A 19,841-nucleotide genomic window follows, 5' to 3' on the forward strand; every position below is an offset into this window, starting at 1 on the left:
CAGGGGGGGGGGTGGGCACGCCACGTGGAGCTCAGGCGGGGGGGTGGGCACACCATGTGGAGCTCAGGCGGGGGGGGGGTGCACGCCACGTGGAGCTCAGACGGGGGGTGCACGCCACGTGGAGCTCAGGCGGGGGGGCACGCCACGTGGAGCTCAGGCGGGGGAGGGGTGCACGCCACGTGGAGCTCAGGCGGGGGAGGGGTGCACGCCACGTGGAGCTCAGGCGGGGGGGACTGCCACGCGGAGCCCAGGCGGGGGGCGTCCTCCCCCCGGTGGAACACAGGGAGAAGAAGGAGGCGGGCGGGAGAAACGGTTCCCCCACAGCCACCCGGCAGGCTAACGCGTCCTCCCCCCGGCGGAATACCGGGAGAAGGGGGCGGGCGGCAGAAGTATCACCCCCGCAGCCACCTGCGGACAAAACCCCCCCTCTGCAGGTGAAGCATTCCCCCCTCCCAGCGGGCGGACGGGAGAAGCGGCTCCCCCGCAACCACCCGTGGAGCTCAGGCGGGGGAGGGGAGGCCCGCCAGGTGGAGCCCAGGCGGGGCGCAGCAGACACCCCCCTCCCCCACGGCCCGGGGCAGCCAGAGGGAGGCGGGTGGGAGAAGGCCTGTTTTATACAATCTGCACCAATTTATTACCTGTCATATTGGCTAATATTCATGATAGGAGCATAAGAGCTGTCACCCTCCCCCCCACGGCCCGGCAGCCAGAGGGAGGCGGCGGGAGAAGGCTCCCCTGTGGCAACCGACCGGCAGACAACCCCCCTCCCCCGGCGGAACACCGGGAGAAGGGGGCATGCAGGAGAAGTGGCAACCCCGCAGACAAAACCCCCCCTCTCCAGGCGAAGCATGCTCCCCCCGGCGGAACAAGCACAAACTTGCTTCCAACCCCCGCCAGGCTGGAACACATGTGAGGGGAGAGGGGGAGCCGGTGGCGGCGGCTGAACAACTCCCCCTCACCAGGAGAAACCAGCCGGTACTCTGCACACGTGAGGGGGGGAAGGGGAGCCGGCGATGACCGCTCACCTCCCCCTTTCCAGGAGAACCGGCAGGCGCTCTGCACGTGAGTGGGGGGGAGGGGGAGCCGGCGGCGGCCGATCACCTCCCCCTCCCCCCCAGGAGAAACGACGGGCGCTCTGCACTTGAGGGGGGGAGGGGGAGCCAGCGTGGCCAAAAACCTCCCCTCCCCCCGCCAGGAGAATCAGCGGGTGCAAGCCCCCCAGTGGACAAACGCTCATGGCAGAATCACAGAGGGAAGCCTGGGAGAGAAAACCTCCCTCCCGCCGAGGCGGGCGGGAGAAAGCCTCCCCCGTGCAGACAGCCGCCGGCGGGTGAAGCGCGCCCCCCCCCCAGCACCACACGGGGGAAGCCTGTGGCTGGTACAGCGGGAGAAGGAGGCGGGTGGGCGACAAGGAGGAGCCTGAGACAGAAAACCCCCACCCCCTCCCCTCCAGCAGAAGCAGCCGGAGAAGGAGGCGGGCGGGAGGAAGGCTCCCCGTGCAGACAGACGCTGCCCCCCCACCCACAGATGCCCACAAACGGAGCTGGCGGGGCCAAAAGCACCCCGTCCATGAGCGCCAGAGCAGCAGAATGACATCCTCCTCCGACCCGCCGGAAGTGACGTCAGCCACACGAGAGCCGACGTCCAACGAGAAGGAGGCAGAGGAGGGCAGGCTTTATGCAGCCTGACTCCTCCTACAAATACAGGCTTACCCTGCAGTCAGCCTTTACACTTGTAAAAGACACCGCTATCCTCCTGTCTGGCACCGGTCCCCTTGGAGGCTTTACCCCTCACTGTTTGGGTGGTCTCTGCCTCCCCCTTGATGCTCCACATATACCCCGACAACATTGTCAGAGGGGCAACACTTGACAGGACACGGGGCTGTCATGCCGGTGGCATCTCCCATTGGAGGAAGGGATGATGGCCCCAACTCCTTGGCAGCAGATTCTTTCATGTACAGACCAGGGCGGCTCATCTTCCCTTCTGGAGTCTTGACCTTAGAGGGGGGAGTTGCACTTTGGGGGGTCTGAGTGATACCTAGTGCTCTGTACTGGAAGGGCTTGACATTCCTGCATATGTGTCCCCTCTCCCTGGTTGCGCCCCACGTCCCCCCCCCTCTGGCCCCAACCTACTCTTTGCCGACATTGCCTTCTGCAGCTTTCGGGGACACCCTGGATGACTTATTTATTGAGCCTATTGGTACGAGACACTGCTTCCCTCCAGTTTGACTCTGGACCCCCCTGGAGGATTTACCCCTTACTGTTTGGGCGGTCCCAGCCTCCCTCTGGATGCTCTACACAGCCCCCGATGTCGATGCAGGAGAGACACTAATTGGCGGGCCCCAGAACTGCTGGTCGGGTGAAGTCTCCCGTTGGATGGAGGGATGGTGGCCCCAGCCCCTTGCCTGCTGGATTCTCCATGTACCGACCAGGGCTGCTCCTCTTTCATCTTGATGTGGTGACCATGGAGGGGAGGAGTTGAAACTTATGGGGTCCGGGTGGTTGCTGGTGTGAGTGCGCTAAAGGACTTGACATTTCCGCATGTTTGTCCCCTCTCCCTTGCTGCCCCCCCTTCCCTCCCCCCTTCCCTCCCTTACCTCCTTCCCTTCCCTCCCCCCTTCCCTCCCCCCTTTCACTCCCCCTTTCTCCCCTTACCCCCCTATTTTCCCCCCTTCCCTCCCCCTTTTCCCCCGGGGCGTGGACGGAGGAGAGGAGGTAAGGAGAGGACAATCTGCCAAAGGGAGATATACATTTGTTCGGGGGCTGCATGTGCTTTTCGGGTATTGGACGGGGGGTGGTGGATCCCATTCTGTGATGCCTTTTCTGTTGTGACGGGCTCCCTCGTGCATGCCTACGTTTAGGGCGAGCTGAGGAGACCCCTCAGTGCTGACAGTTCTATGCTCTACCTCTGTTTTGATTATACTATTGTTTTTTGGTTCTATGATGTTACTGATTGTCTTTTATTTGCATTCCGCTATCAGACGTGACATTTACCACTGCCGGGACTGGGGGGACTGGGATCCGGGGGCTCCCTCTCCGACCTGTCTACCCACCAACCCAAGTAGGACGGCGCTTTAAACCCAGTGTACATCTGGTAAACGCTATAGCATAATTGTGCTGTTTTAGTATACAATTCCTGTACTATTGAGTGCGGACAACCCTTAATTTCCCTCTCCCCCTGGGGTTGAGGTGCCCGGCCTCTTTTTCCCCTTACCTTTCCTTCCATTTGCCCTTCCTTTCTCCCCCTTAGTTCCCGCCATCCATTACCTACCCAATACCTACATTGGTTCAACTTTCTTTGCTTTTCTCTGACGTCCCCCTTCCCCTCCCCGAGGAGCGATGGCAGACTCAGTCAAGGTCACCTCTCTAAACGTTAAGGGACTGAACTCCTCTGAAAAACGGTGGATCCTCCTGTGAGAACTGAAGACTTCCTGTACTGATGTGGCCTTTATACAAGAAACACATTTTAAAAACTACTAGCCTCCCCTTTCCACGGTCAAGATCCTTCGCTAAGGTCTACCACTCTACTAACCCCTCCTCAAATACCAAGGGAATCTCCATTCTGATCTCTAGCAGGCTCCCCTCGGTTCTCCAGGATTCTCTGGTGGACCCTGGGGGCCGATATCTTTTTCTTAGGGGCCACATTGGAGAGCTCCTTTTTACATTTGCCACTGTGTATGCTCCCAATGATCACCAAGACACATTCCTCAGAACTACCCTGCACAGATTATGTGACTTTCGGGAGAGCCAGTTGATATTAGGTGGGGACTTTAATGTCCCCTTTCGCCATCGGTTGACACTTCTGCCTCTTGCTCCTCGCTCCTCATTTCCTCTAGAACGCGGATTACTAAGTGTTTACTGAATGACCAATAAGTTGATGTCTGGTGTCTGCAACACTCCGGATAAAGGGACTACTCTTTTTGCTCTTCCCCTCACAAATCATACTTGAGGATAGACTTCTTCTTGATTCCACATGACCAACTGCACTTGGTGAGCTCTTCCTCCATCGGCCATATTACTTGGTCCGACCACGCTCCTGTAGCCCTTACCTACACCCTCTCTAGGAACCCCTCACCTAGGTCTCTATTCTGGCACCTTAATGAGAGCCTCCTCCAGATACCGGAAGTTTTAGCAGATGTGACCAGGGAATTGGACCTTTATTTTCAAGAAAACTAAACGCAGGACTGCGACCTGGGGATAATTTGGGAGGCTCACAAATCAGTACTCCGCAGGGTACTTATCAGGCACGGGGCACGCATCAAACGAACACGGAAGGACCAGCTTGCTAATCTGTTTTGTGAACTTGCCTCTGTGGAAGCAAAACATAAACATGCCCCCTCACGGACCTTAGAGATTGAATTGGGGACACTCCGTACCCAGATTACTGACCTATTTCATTATAAAGCGAAAGCGGCACTCCAGTTTTGTCCTAAACTGACGTAGGAGTCAGGGGACAAATGCGGAAAAATCATAGCCAGGTCGGTAAAGGAGTTGAAATCTGCCTCTTACATACCACAGTTGATAGATGAGAATGGCCAGAGGGCCTCTACCCCAACCCAAATAGCCAAAGTCTTTGAAAAATTTTACTCTGATCTCTACAACCTGCCCGATTCAGGGTCCGGACAGGACAATATAGACAGATATGTAACCGGTTCTGGTCTACCAACCCTCTCATCAGAATCACAGGAGTACTTGGAGGACCCGATCACACTGGAAGAAGTCCCGGGACCTCCGAATGTGGGTAAGGCTCCGGGCCCTGACGGATATACCGCACAATACTATATGACCTTCCTCCCTATTCTCGGCCTGCGCTTGGTGAATTTATTTAATACTCTGAGTTCGAATGGGGATTTTCCTGAGGATACCCTTAGAGCCCACATCTCGTTGATACCTAAGGAGGGCAAAGACCCGGGCCTATGTGGGAGCTACAGACCCATTTCCCTCCTAAATTCGGTCCTAAAACGATTCTCTAAAATCCTCGCCACGTGATTGGCACAGCACTTGCAGTCCCTTATACATATTAACCAGTTAGGTTTTATTCCCACCAGGGAAGATAGGGACAACACCATTAAGGTGCTTACCCTGGTCCATAAAGCAAAGTCATCTGGGACCCCTTGTCTTTTCGTGAGTACTGATGCCGAGAAGGCTTTTGATCGGGTCAAATGGACATTCATGTTCTCGGTCCTTCGCCATATAGGTCTGAGTGAACGGATGCTGGCATGGATAAGTAAGATATACTCACGCCCTTCAGCTCAACTCAAAGCGAATGGGGTGCTTTCATCTCCCCATGACATCGGGAATGGGACCAGACAGGGTTGCCCCCTGTCGCCCCTATTATTCGCACTGTCATTGGAACCCTTTTTCTCCACAATTCGACAAAACTCAGACATAAGATATCTGCCTACGTGGATGACATGCTGTTCTCGTTGAAGAATCCCAGAGTTTCCTTGCCAAATCTCCTTCGGGAATTCCAGATATACGGGATACTTCTTGAAATCAGAGGCCATGGGGGTCGCAGTCCCCCCGCAAACGTTACTAGACTTGCAATCCAATTTTCGATTTAAATGGACCCATACAGCCCTTAAGTACTTAGGTACTTACATTCCACCGGACATCGCGCGTACGTTTATGTTGAACTTCCCCCCACCCCTTGTCACTAAGATCTGCAGTTTGCTTCACGGGTGGCATTCTGGCCTCCATTCCTGGTTCAGGAGATGCAATCTCATTAAAATGAACATACTCCCTAAATGTACCTATCTTTTCCAAGCTCTCCTGATCCAAAGTCCAGTCCCGTTTTTTAAGCAAGCTCAATCCCTGCTCACTCAATTTAACTGGGCCCACAAAAATCCCAGACTTAAGTGGTCACAGCTGACATTGTCTAAGTCTAAACAACAGGGAGGGTTGGTTCTCCCTGACTTGCGATGCTACTACCTGGCCTCCCATCTGGGGCGTGTATTGGACTGGAATGGAAACAAGCTTTCTAAGCTCTGGGTGCAACTAGGACAATCTCACTCCCGAATTCCGCTAAGAAGCGCCATGTGGTGCTATAAGGATTTACCCACAGAATTGACGTCACATCCCACTATAGGGGCTTCATTGAAAGTTAGTCACCTGATCGCTACCCAAAACACACTCACGTCTTTGACTTCCCCCCTATTCCCTATACGTGACCATCCGAACTTTGAACCGGGGACCCACTTAGAAATTCCAACCTAGACCATGCGTCTAAATTCGTCATTGATGGAAAATGGCCTTCTTTCTCAACCCTAACAGATCCGACAGGGCTTTTCCAACTGCCGTTTTGGAGAGTGGCGCAACAACATCATTTTCTCCATTCCATCCCCAATACTCAAACTTTCGCCCACCCTCAGACGGAGTTTGAGACCCTATGCAGGAGCGAAGGCCCTTTGATCCACATTCTCTCTCAAACAGATCACCCACACTTAACCTGTCTGTCCAACTGGGAAAAGGACCTTAATTGCTCGTTTTCCCCAGCACAGAGACAACGCATTATCACTTTGTCTCTCAAAACCTCGCTGTGCACGAAGATACAGGAGACAAATTTTAAACTTCTCACCAGGTGGTATTTGACACCATCAAAGCTGCATAAATAATTCCCCTCTTCCTCGAACATATGCTGGAGGTGTGGAGAAGAAGAGGGCACGTTGCTCCACATTTTTTGGTCCTGCCTCAGCTTGGTGGACTTCTGGACAGAGATCCGATGCATAACACAAAAATTCTTGTACTTTATCCGTGCCTTGAATCATTATGATTGATGGAAGGCAGACTCACATTTGCGAAATATACCTGTATCAAGTATTGTTCAGCTGCTTTTTGCTCTGTATTTCTCTGTTGCATTATGTACTCGGGGGACCGTCTTCCCCTGTTTGGAGAAAAAAAAAAAGAAGCCTACGACACCTGGTATTCCCAGGCGGTCTCCCATCCAGGCATTAACCAGGCCCGACCCTGCTTAGCCTCCAAGATCAGATGAGATGGAACAGATTCAGGGTGATGTGGCCGTAGCCAATATCTTCAGGCACTCTCAACTCTCTTGACAAATGCCAAGATGGTCACCTTGGGAACCAGCGGAAAAAAATAGGTCAACGGCAACAACATAACAACATAACAAGAAGCCTACAGCATCTGGAAATCCCAGGCGGTCTCCCATCCAGGGATTAAACTGGTCCCAACCCTGCTTAGCCTCTGAGATCAGATGAGATTGGGCTCTTTCAGGGTGATGTGGCCGTATGAGATTTCTTCAGGCACTCTCAACCCTCTTGACTAACGCCAAGATGGTCACTTTGGGAAACAAACAAAAAAAAACAAGTTAACGCCAACAACATAAGAAGAAGTCTACAGCACCTAGTATTCCCAGGTGGTCTCCCATCCAGGTATTAACAAGGCCCGACCCTGTTTAGTCTCTGAGATCAGACGAGATCTGGTGCTTTCAGGGTTATGTGGCCATAGGCAAGCTCTTCAGGCACTCTCAACCCTCTTGACAAACACCAAGATGGTCACCTTGGTAAACAAACAAAACAAAAACAAGTCAACGCCAACAACATAAAAAGAAGCCTACAGCACCTAGTATTCCCAGGTGGTCTCCAATCCAGGTACTAGCAAGGCCCAACCTTGCGAAAAAAAGACAGGTCAATGTCAACAACATAAAAAGAAGAATACGGCACCTGGTATTCCAACGCCATCTCCCATACAGGTACTAACTAGGCCCAACACTTTTTAGCCTCAGAGATGAGAAGAGATAGGGCTCTTTCAGGGTGATGCTGCTGTAAGCGATCTCTTTGGGCACTCTCAACCCTCTTGACAAACGCCAAGATGGTCGCCTTGAGAAACAAGTGAAAAAAACAGGTCAAAGCCAACAACATAAAAAGAAGCCCAGGTATTGGGTATTACCAGGTATTGGGTATTGGTATGGTATTCCCAGGCGGTCTCCCATCCACGTACTAACAAGGCCAGACTCTTCTTAGCCTCCAACATCAAACGAGATCAGGTGCTTTCAGGGTGATGTGCCCGTAGGCAATCCCTTCAGGCACTTTCAACCCTCTTGACAAACGCCAAGATGGTCACCTTGGGAAACAAGCAAAAAAAAATGAAGTCAATGCCAACAACTTAAAAAAAAAGCCTATGGCATTGAGAAATCCCAGGCGGTCTCCCATCCAGGTACTAACCAGGTCCCAACCCTGCTTAGCCTCTGAGATCAAATGAGATTGGGCTCTTTCAGGGTGATGCAGCCATAGTAGATTTTTTTCAGGCACGTTCATCCCTCTTGACAAACGCCAAGATGGTCACCTTGGGAAGCAAACAAAAAATCAAGTCACCAACAACATAAAAAGAAGCCTACAGCACCTAGTATTCCCAGGCGGTCTCCCATCCAGGTATTACCAAGCGCGACCCTTTCTAGCCTCTGAGATCAGAGGAGATTGGGTGCTTTCAGGGTGATGTGCCCATAGGCAATCTCTTTGGGCACTCTCATCCCTCTTGAAAAATGCCAAGATAGTCACCCTGGGAAACAAGCGGAAAAAAACAGGTTAACGCCACTAACATGAAAAGAAGAATACGGCACCTGGTATTCCAAGGCCGTCTCCCATTCAAGTACAAACTAGGCCCAACCCTTCTTAGCCTCCGAGATCAGAAGAGATAGGGTGCTTTCAGGGTGATGCTGCTGTAAGCGATCTATTTAGGCACTCTCAACCCTCTTGACAAATGCCAAGGTGATCACTTTGGGAAACAAGCGAAAAAAAACAGGTCAACACCAACAACATAAAAAGAAGCCTGCGGCATCTGGAAAACCCAGGTGGTCTCCCATCCAGGTACAAACCAGGCCCAACCCTGCATAGCCTCTGAGACCAGAAGAGATTGGGCGCTTTCAGGGTGTTGTGCCCGTAGGCAATTTCTTTGTGCACTCTCAACCCTCTTGACAAATGCCAAGATGGTCACCTTGGGAAAAAATGGAAAAAAAACAGGTCAACGCCGACAACATAATGAGAAGCCTACAGCACCTGGTATTCCCAGGCTGTCTCCCATCCAGGTACTAACCAGGCCCATCGCTGCTTAGCCCACGAGATCAGATGAGATTGGGCTCTCTCAGGGTGATTTGGCCGTAGGCACTCTCTTTGGGCACTCTGAAGCCTCTTGACAAAGGCCAAGATGCTCACCTTGGGAAACAAGCTAAAAAAAACAGGTCAAAGCCAACAACATAAAAAGAAGCCTACGGTATCCGGTATTCCCAGGTGATCTCCCAATCAAGACACTAACCAGGCCAGATCCTTCTATGGCATCTGGTCTTTCCAGGCAGTCTCCCATCCAGGTACTAACCAGGCCTGACACTGCTTAGCCTCTGAAATCAGATGAGATCGGGTGCTTTCAGGGTGATGTGGCCGTAAGCGTTCTCTCCAACCCTCTTGACAAACGCCAAGATGGTCGCCTTGAGAAACAAGTGAAAAAAACAGGTCAAAGCCAACAACATAAATAGAAGCCTATGGCACCTGGTATTCCCAGGCGGTCTCCCATCCAGGTACTAACCAGGCCCGACACTGTTTAGCCTCCGAGATCAGACAAGATTGGGCGCTTTCAGGGTGATGGGGCCGTAGGTGATCTCTTCGGGCACTCTCAACCCTCTTGACAAATGCCAAGATGGTCACCTTGGGAAACAAGTGAAAAAAAAAACCAGGTCAAGGCCAATAACATAAAAAGAAGCCTACGGCACCTGTTATTCCCAGACGTTCTCCCATCCTGGTATTAACCAGGCCTGACACTGCTTAGCCTCCGAGATCAGACAAGATCGGGTGCTTTCAGGGTGATGGGGCCGTAGGTGATCTCTTTGGGCACTCTCTTGTTAAACGCCAAGATGGTCACCTTGGGAAACAAGCAAAAATAAACAGGTCAACACCAACAACATAAAAAGAAGCCTACAGCACCTGGTATTCACAGATGGTCTCCCATACAGGTATTAACCAGGCCGTACACTGCAAGGCCTCTGAGATCAGATGAGATTGTGCGCTTTCAGGGTGATGTGGCCATAGGTGTTCTATTCAGACACTCTCACCCCTCTTAACAAATGCCAAGATGGTCATCTTGGGAAAAAAGTGAAAAAAAAACAGGTCAACGCCAACAACATAGACCCTGGCGGTCTCCCATCTGACCCTGACCCTGCTTAGCCTCTGAGATCGGGTGCTTTCAGGGTGATGGGGCCTTAGGCGAACGCTTCAGGACATACTCAAAACTCTTGACAGATGCTAAAATAGTCACCTTGGGAAACAAGCGGAAAAAAAACAGGTCAAAGCCAACAATATAAAAAGATTCCTACGGCACCTGTAATTAGGTACTATCCAGGCCGGACCCTGCTTAGCCTCTGAGATCAGATAAGATCGGGCGCTTTCAGGGTGATGTGGCCGTAGGAGATTTCTTTGGGCTCTCTCAGCCCTCTTGACAAATGCCAAGATGGTCACCTTGGGAAACAAGCGGAAAAAAAAAACATGTCAACGCCAACAACATAAAAAGAAGCCTACGGCACCTGCTATTCCCAGTCGGTCTCCCTTCCAGTTACTAATCAGGCCCGACAATGCTTAGCCTCCGAGATCAGACAAGATCGGGCACTTTCAGGGTGATTTGGCCGTAGGCACTTTCTTTGGGCACTCTCACCCTCTTGACAAACGCCAAGATGGTCATCTTGGGAAACAAGCAAAAAAAAACAGGTCAACGCCAACAACATAAAAAATTGGATTTTTATATACAGCTTACCTGTAAATTCCTTTTCTTGAGAGTACATCACGGGACACAGGCGCTTCATTACATAGTGGGTTATATAGGCACCTCTGGTGATTGGACACTGGTTAACCCCAAATTAAGGACAATTCCTCCCCTATATAACCCCTCCCATATGGGGGGCACCTCAGTTTTGTAGCAAAGCAATAGGAAACCACGTAAAACCCAAGAGGGGTGGGAGCCCTGTGTCCCGTGATGTACTCTCAAGAAAAGGATTTTACAGGTAAGCTGTATATAAAAATCCTATTTTCTTGATCATACATCACGGGACACAGGAGCTTCATTACATAGTGGGATGTCCCAAAGCAATGCTCAGATTGAGGGGAGGGAGACACAGATCATAATATATAGACCGCCAAGGACCGGAGGACCTAAACTGCAGCCTGCAGTACACTGCGCCCAAAGGCGATATCCTCTTGCCCTCTGACATCCACCTGATAGAATCTGGTGAATGTGTGGACTGATGACCAAGTTGCAGCCTTACAGATTTGAGCCAGGGAGACTTGGTGATGCACTGCCCAAGAAGCACTTACAGCCCTAGTTGAGTGCGCTTTCACTTGAAAAGGAGGGATCTTTCCTCTAACACTATAGGCCTGAGAAATAATCTGTCTAATCCACCTTGAGAGAGTGGATTTTGATGCCGCCTGACCCTTCCTAGGGCCTTCCGGCAAAATAAATAAGCAATCAGTTTTCCTTATCTGTGCAGTTGCCTGAAGATAGATACTGATTGCCCTTACCACATGCAAAGTGTGCAAAGATTCTTCTTCTGCGGACTGTGGGTCCGGAAAAAAGGATGGTAGGCTTACATCTTGATTCAAATGGAATCCTGAAACCACCTTAGGCAGAAAGGACCTGTTGGGACGCATTACCACCCGGTCCTTATGAATAAATAGATACGGTTCTTTACTGGAGAGAGCTGCTAGTTCTGACACTCTTCTAGCCGTGGATATGGCTACCAAGAAAACCAATTTTTTTGTCAAAAGAACTAACGAAGCCTGATGCAAAGGTTCAAAAGGTTGCCCCTGCAAAGCTGAGAGAACCAAATTCAGATCCCATGGGCATACCGGAGGTTTGACTGGCGGCCTTATCCACATAGCCCCCTGGATGAAAGCCCGCACCAGGGAATGCGATGCAAGTGGTTTCTGAAAAAACACTGACAAGGCCGAAATATGCACCTTGATAGTGCTTACGGCCAAATTCATTTCTAGGCCTGACTGGAGGAAGGCCAAGATCCTGCTAATCACATTCTTTCTAGGATGACATTCCCTGAGTTCATAACAGGAAACATATGCCCTCCAGATTTTATAGTAAATAAGCCTGGAGGCCGGATTTCTGGCATTAACCAGAGTAGAAAGGACTGGCCCCGAAAGCCCACGGTCTCTCAGAATGTGGGTCTCAGCAGCCAAACCGTCAAATTCAGACTGTGTAAAGCAGGACCCTGTGAGAGCAGATCTGGCCGGAGAGGGAGGATCCACAGCCTGCCTACTGCCAACTTCATGATCTCTGCGTACCACGGTCGCCTGGGCCAAGCCGGGGCTACCAAAAGAACCGACTTTGTTTCCCTCTTGACTCTTCCCAGGAACCCTGACAGAAGCAGGCACGGGGGGAAGGCATAAATCAAATTGTACTGATCCCAGGGAACTGTCAGAGCATCCGACCCCTGAGCGAGTGTATCTCTTGTCCTTGACACAAATTTGTCCAGTTTTCTGTTGAACCTGGACGCAAACAGATCTACGTCTGGAGTACCCCACCTGCGACATATGTTCCAAAACACGTCGGGGTGCAGAGCCCATTCTTCTGGGCACAACTGCTGGTGGCGCAGAAAATCCGCCTGCCAATTTTCCACTCCTGGAATGAAGACTGCAGAAAGGCATGGAACATGCCTTTCTGCCCAGACAAGTATGCGATTCACCTCTTTTTGCGCAACCAGACTCCTGATACCGCCCCGGTGATTGATATAGGCCACTGCTGTGGCATTGTCAGACTGAACCCAAACAGGGAGACCCTGTAGTCTGAAAGACCAGTTTATGAGATCCATATAAACTGCCCGGATCTCCAAGACATTTATGGGCAATAGCTTCTCGATCGCAGACCATTTCCCCTGCAAGCACGTCTCCTCCAACACTGCTCCCCAGCCTATCAGGCTGGCATCTGTCATAATAATCTTCCATGGAAGAGGAAGAAAAGTTTTTCTTTCAGCAAATTCTCGGTTTGTAACCACCAGACGAGGCTCTTGCGTGTCCCTGGGGATAGACGCATAGGAAGATCCAAGGACTGGGGCTTCCTGTTCCAAGCCGCAAGGATGCATCTTTGCAGAGGCCTTGAGTGGAACTGGGCGAATGGAACGGCCTCGAAGGAGGCGACCATTTCCCCTAACAGTCTCATGCACAACCGAATGGGGGAAAATCTTCTGCCCAGAATTAGGCGCACCAGATCCCCAATGGCCAAGGCTTTTGGCCTTGGTAGAAACACCTTGCCCTGAGCAGTGTCGATAACCATACCCAGGTATTCCAACCTGGCTGTAGGGACGACTTTTCTAGGTTTATAATCCAACCTAGGCGTTCCAGGTGTTCTAGCGTTCTGGTAACACTGTGGTTCAGGAGCGCTACTGTTTTCTCTATGAGAAGCAAATCGTCTAGATAAGCCATGATGGCTATACCCTGAGCTCTTAGGTTTGCCAAGAGAGGGTCCAGAATCTTTGTGAAGACTCGAGGGGCCGTAGCTAGCCCTAACAGCAAAGCCACAAATTGAAAATGGTGCTGCTCTACCGCGAACCTTAGATACTTTTGGTGTGCGGGAAAAATTGGCACATGGAGATATGCATCCTTGATGTCTATTGATGCCATAAACTCTCCCCCTTGCAGGGAGGAGACCACAGTGCGAATTGACTGTATTCGGAAGGACCGGATGCGTAAAAATCGGTTCAGATCCTTCAGATCCAGGATAGGTCTGACACTTCCATTTGGCTTTGGAACGGTGAAGAGATTCGAGTAAAACCCTGAACCCTGTTCTTTTGGGTCCACTTCTACTATCACCCCCTTGGATAGTAAGTGATCTAAGGCCAGAAATAGTGGTCTTTGCTTTACTGGGTCCCTGGGGATCCTTGACCTTAGAAAGCGAGAAGGTGGAATCTCCTGAGAAATCCAGCTTGTAGCCCAGGGATACCGAAGAGACCACCCACTCGTCCCGGATCTCTTCCCGCCAGGCTTCTGCAAACTGCAGGAGCCTTCCCCCCACTTGGCCGAGCGGGGGCGCCCCTTCACAAGGAATCTTTCGGGCTCTGCTTGGCAGGCTTTCGCCCCCAGGATTTCTTCTGCCCCTTGAGAAGGCCGTCGCCACTGCTTAGAGCTTGATGCTCCGGGAGAGAGAGAACGCCTAAATGATGGACGTTTGCTCCTTTTGACTGGAAGGAGAGTAGATTTACCCCCTGAAATTTTTTGTACGAATTTGTCTAATTCTTCTTCAAACAAACGTTCCCCTTTAAACCGGAACCCAATCAAATGCTTCTTGCATGATAGCTCAGCTGCCCAAATCTTTAGCCATAGGGCCCTTCGCATGTGTACCAACAGGAGAGACAAACGAGATGCTTGTTGGACAGAATCCAAAATCTCATCAATCATGAAACACAGAATTTGAGGTATTTCTGCATAATTCTCCACTTCCTCACTGGGAAGGAGGCCAAGCATCTGCTTAACCTGTTCCTTGAGGAACTGACACAACCCCACAACTGCGACTGTAGCTTGCACTACAGCGCCAGTCATGGAAAAGGAGGCTTTTATTAATGTTTCCAGCTTCTTATCAGTTGGATCTTTAAATACCTGAGCATTATCCAAAGTACAGGTCAGGTTTCTATTCACGCAAGAAACAGCCGCATCGACAGATGGGACCCCCCATATCTTGGTGAAACTTTCCTCCAGAGGATAAAGCATAGAAAACCTTTTAGGAGGAGAAAACAATTTATCGGGATGTCCCCAATCCTCATACAACAATTTATCCATTAAGGGATGAATTGGAAAGGAAAAGGCCAGTTGTGGGATTTTCCTGACTCCCAGGGAAGAAACAGAGGACGTAGCGATCTCAGCAGTAGGCATTCTGAATGTGGTACGCACCAATTCAGTATAATACTGCACCTGTTTTCTGAGCGCCTGCGAGGTGGGGACTCTCTCCTTTTCCTCTGATTCATCCGACTGCTCAAGCTCCCTGTCCCAAGATAGGGATCTCTCCTCATTGTCAGAAGTGTCATCTGAAAGAGGAATCTCAGCAGATTCTACCCCTTTTCCTGCTATCTTTCAGGGAAGCTGAAATAAAATTCATGATTCTCCCTTCAAAACCCTCCAATGTAGCTCTAAGGGAGTCCTCAGTGACGTATACCGGGGCTGAAATATTAGGAGAGGCTGCAAATCCTGACAGGGGCACTGACTCATCCTGTGAGGCTGACTCCAGTCTTGCAGGGGGGGGTGGTAACCTACAGGCGTTTTTAGAACACCTAGAACTAGGCGGTGACTTACCAGTGCCCTTGTTATCTCCCCCTGAGACCCTCTTACGAGGAGACATAGTCCTAAGCTACAAAGCAGAGGTACTAATACAAAGTGCAATCACTGTTGTGCTTAAAGTCTCACAATAAATATATATGCTTAAACTGCACAACCTGATGCTGAGTAGGTGTCTTAGGTTTGCCTGGATCCAAACCCGTGGGATGCTTACTGCCCACAGCTCCTGTGTCTCCACTTACCTGCACCTGCACCTACACCTGTGCGCCTGCACAGTACAGCGCTGTGCACACCGAACGACACGGCTCGGAAACACACTCCTCCATTAGCATGGGAGCAAGCTCGGCGCACATGCACGCATGTGCGCGTGTGCACGAGGACCGCCGGTATCCAGGGGGGAAGGGAATTGCCATCGGAGCTGCCTGGGACCCCCAGACTATGTGGGACCCCTGTATTACCTTCATTGTGGCAGAGATTGCAGTGGAGATGTGAGTCATCTGGGAGAACCAGGCTTCACTGAGCGTGTGTATCTGAAAGGCATGTAAGTATGCATCAGGCCACTCTTACTCCCTCTAGTGGTGGAAACCAGGTAAGACATACAACTACTCAATGAAGAAATCCGTAATATAATTTATACAGGATTAACTTCCCTTACCTGTCCTCGCCGCAGGAATTGCTGAAAACAGACAGATTCCAGCCTTCACCTATCACGGCGGGCAGAATTGTGCCAACTTCAGTTTTTTTGGGGTTCCTTCTCAGAAGAACCTCCTACCTGGACCTTGTAATAGACTCTGCCAGAAACTTTCGTGCCACTATGTAAATAGTACAGTAAGTCTGGTTTTCCCAGAGACCAGTCTTCCAATAGGAGAGGACTTACAGTCAAAACCTTGTTTCTTCAGATGACGGGGCCTGGGTATCATATCATCTTGGGAGTCAAAATATCGGCCCGAGATATGGATCCGGTTTGTTGTAGCCATAAGGCCCCCGCAGGGACCTGCACAGAGCTTTCTTCATAGCACATGTTTTACGTGACCAACCACCATAGATACAGGCGAAAAAATGGAGGTGCCTCCCATATGGGAGGGGTTATATAGGGAAGGAATTTTCCTTAATTGGGGTTAATCAGTGTCCAATCACCAGAGGTGCCTATATAACCCACTATGTAATGATCCTGTGTCCCGTGATGTATGATCAAGAAATAAGCATAAGGCACCTGGTATTTCCCAGTCGGTCTTCCATCCAGTTACTAATCAGGCCCGACAATCCTTAGCCTCCGAGATCAGACAAGATCGGGCACTTTCAAGGTGATGGGGCCATAGGCGATCTCTTTGGGCACTCTCAACCATCTTGACAAACGCCAACATGGTCATCTTGGGAAACAAGCGAAAAAAAACAAGTCATTGCCAACATTGGAGGCTAAGCAGGGTTGGGCAATCAGTTTCCTTGCCTGAAATAGGCATCTCAGAACTGCCATCTGGCTGCTTCCCGGGTTTCCAACTCCTTCAACTAATCCCAGGAGACAATACTTCGCCTCCATCCTGGTGGAGGTTCCAAACACCCGATCAATGGTTCCTGTCACCTACGTCCAGTAGCAGATCAACTTCGGGCATCTCCAAACCATGTGCATCATGTCTCCCCCCATGTTCCCGCACCGGGGGCAACTTGCGTCCGGCCGTTCGGCCAAATTGAAAAAGTTTACGAGGAGCATAATAAGTTCTATATAATAAGAACAGATGTGACATCCTCTGAGAGGAGAGCCACAATTGACCACAGGCAGTATTCCTGTGGCCAATTATATCTCAAGGGGGTTTAGTACACACCCCACACTATATAAGGCCGCCAGCGCGGTGGCCTTGTATAGTGTGTTGCGGCGGTCAGGAAAAGAGGACAATAGGCATGGACAGTGTCTTTACTGCTTGGGAACCTAGCACTGTTACAGTGGGTGTTATGTGCCTCCTGCACAGTACACACCTGAAGCTACCCTTTATTACTGGTGTTCAATTTCTGCAATACAGGCATCTGCAGTGCAGAAGTTAGAGTGGGTGTTGTGTGCCTCCTGCACAGTATACACCTGAAGATACCCCTTTATTGCTGGTGTTCTGGTTCTGTAATGCAGGAACCTAGCACTGTTACAGTGGGTGTTGTGTGCCTCCCATGCTTGTCCTTATTTTCGGCAGCTGGACGTGTTGAGCCACATCATGCTGAACACTTGGTCGGATGTGAAAGACCAAGCCCTCCTAATGCTCCTCATCCTCTCTCACCCAGGCTCAGGGTACTAGCCTGTGTTCTGTATACACTAGGCTTTCTTCTGTATACCCTATCCTCTCTTTATACTCTAGCCTGTCGTTTATGTACACTAGACTCTTTGTTTACCTCATAAATGGCAGTGTATATAGAAGGAAGGCAAGTTTATACAGAGAGGCTAAGGTATACAGAAGCTAGGCTAGAGAATAAAGAAGACAGGCTAATATATACAGGACACATGCTAATGTATACAGAAAACAGGCTTGGTTATAGAGAGAGACTGAGACTATTATATTCAGAAGAAAAGCTAGTGTATATAGAGAGGCAAGTGAATACAGATAGGGTGATGTATACAGAAATGCTAGTGTATACAGAGAGGCTAGAGTATACAGTTATTCTGGGGTATACAGAGAGGCTAGTTTAAAGAGAGGCTAGTGTATACAGAATAAAGACTCGTGTATGCAGATAGGCTTGAGTATACAGAGATGCTAGAGTAAACAGTGAGGATGGGGTACACAGAGAGGCTAGTTTAAAGAGAGGCTAGTATATACAAAAATGTTAGTGTATATAGAGAGGTTAGTGTATAGAGAGAGTCGAGTGTATACAGATAGGACAGTGCATATAAAGAGACTAGTGTATACAGAAGACAGGCTTGGGTATACATCCAAGCTGACAGTGTATACAGAAGACTGGGTAGTGTATACAGAGAGTCTAGTGGGTACAGAAGACAGGCTGGTGTATTCTAGCTAGTTTTTACAGTCTAGTGTATACAGAAGACAGGCTGTGGTATACAGAGGGTTTAGTGTATTCAGAGAGTCTAGTGTATACAGTCGGAGAGTGTATACATAATACTGGCTAGTTCACACAGTGTTTACAGAGATGCAAGGGTTTACAGAGAAGCTAGTGTATATAGAAGACTACAGCATACAGAAGAAAGGCTAGTGAATACAGAATACAGACTCGTGTATGCAGATAGGCTTGAGTATACAGAGATGCTAGAGTAAACAGTGAGGCTGGGGTACACAGAGAGGCTAGTTTAAAGAGAGGCTAGTTTAAAGAGAGGCTAGTATATACAAAGATATTAGTGTATATAGAGAGGTTAGTGTATAGAGAGAGTCGAGTGTATACAGAAAGGACAGTGCATATAGAGAAACTAGTGTATACAGAAGACAGGCTTGGGTATACATCAAAGCTGACAGTGTATACAGAAGACTGGGTAGTGTATACAGAGAGTCTAGTGGGTACAGAAGACAGGCTGGTGTATTCTAGCTAATTTTTACAGTCTAGTGTATACAGAAGACAGGCTGTGGTATACAGAGGGTTTAGTGTATTCAGAGAGTCTGGTGTATACAGTCGGCGAGTGTAGACATAAGACTGGCTAGTTTACACAGTGTTTACAGAGATGCAAGGGTGTACAGAGAAGCTAGTGTATATAGAAGACTACAGCATACAGAAGAAAGGCTAGTGAATGCAGAATAAAGGCTGGCTTCTACGGAGAGGCTAGTGTATGCAGAACACTATCTAGGGTATAAAGAGAGGCTAGATTATACAGAGAGGCTAGTGCATACAGTGAAGCTATTTTATATAGAAGCCTGGTTAGTGTATACAGAGAAGCTAGTGTGTACAGAAGAAAGGCTAGACAGGCTATAAAGAGAGACAAGTGTTTACAGAGGACAGTTTGGGGTATAGAGAGATGCTAGTTTATACAGAGAGGGCATACAGAAGACAGAAGACGGGCTAGTGTATTCAGAACATAGGCTAGGTATTCAGAGAGTCTAGTGTATACAGTCGGCGAGTGTATACATAAGACTGGCTAGTTTACACAGTGTTTACAGAGATGCAAGGGTGTACAGAGAAGCTGGTATATATAGAAGACTACAGCATACAGAAGAAAGGCTAGTGAATGCAGCATAAAGGCTGGCTTCTACGGAGAGAGGCTAGTGTATGCAGAACACTATCTAGGGTATAAAGAGAGGCTAGATTATACAGAGAGGCTAGTGCATACAGTGAAGCTATTTTATATAGAAGCCTGGTTAGTGTATACAGAGAAGCTAGTGTGTACAGAAGAAAGGCTAGACAGGCTATAAAGAGAAACAAGTGTTTACAGAGGACAGTTTGGGGTATAGAGAGATGCTAGTTTATACAGACAGACTAATGTATACAGAAGACAGGCTAGGGCATACAGAAGACGGGCTAGTGTATTCAGAAAATTGGCTAGTGTATACCGAAGACAGGCTATTGTATGCAGAAGACCGGCTAGTGTATACAGAGAAACTAGTGTATAACAGAGAGCGTAGTGTATATAGAAGACAGGCCAGGGTATAAAGAA

The 19,841-nt window shown here is 49.7% G+C and overlaps 6 pseudogenes; all 6 read right to left on the reverse strand.

The window, feature by feature from the left end:
* Positions 1 to 6,905: 6,905 nt before the first annotated feature.
* On the reverse strand, positions 6,906 to 7,024 carry LOC143999066 (5S ribosomal RNA; annotated as a pseudogene).
* Positions 7,025 to 7,349: 325 nt separating this feature from the next.
* Positions 7,350 to 7,468, reverse strand: LOC143998615 (5S ribosomal RNA; annotated as a pseudogene).
* Positions 7,469 to 9,001: 1,533 nt separating this feature from the next.
* Positions 9,002 to 9,120, reverse strand: LOC143998907 (5S ribosomal RNA; annotated as a pseudogene).
* Positions 9,121 to 9,487: 367 nt separating this feature from the next.
* LOC144000105 (5S ribosomal RNA) lies at positions 9,488 to 9,606 on the reverse strand (annotated as a pseudogene).
* A 102-nt stretch (positions 9,607 to 9,708) lies between these two features.
* Positions 9,709 to 9,827, reverse strand: LOC143998802 (5S ribosomal RNA; annotated as a pseudogene).
* A 688-nt stretch (positions 9,828 to 10,515) lies between these two features.
* On the reverse strand, positions 10,516 to 10,634 carry LOC143998553 (5S ribosomal RNA; annotated as a pseudogene).
* Positions 10,635 to 19,841: the final 9,207 nt, after the last annotated feature.

Source organism: Lithobates pipiens, unplaced genomic scaffold (genome assembly GCF_037356315.1).
Source record: "Lithobates pipiens isolate NorthernLeopardFrog02 unplaced genomic scaffold, aLitPip1_a1.2 Scaffold_19, whole genome shotgun sequence".
Lineage (NCBI taxonomy): Eukaryota > Metazoa > Chordata > Amphibia > Anura > Ranidae > Lithobates > Lithobates pipiens.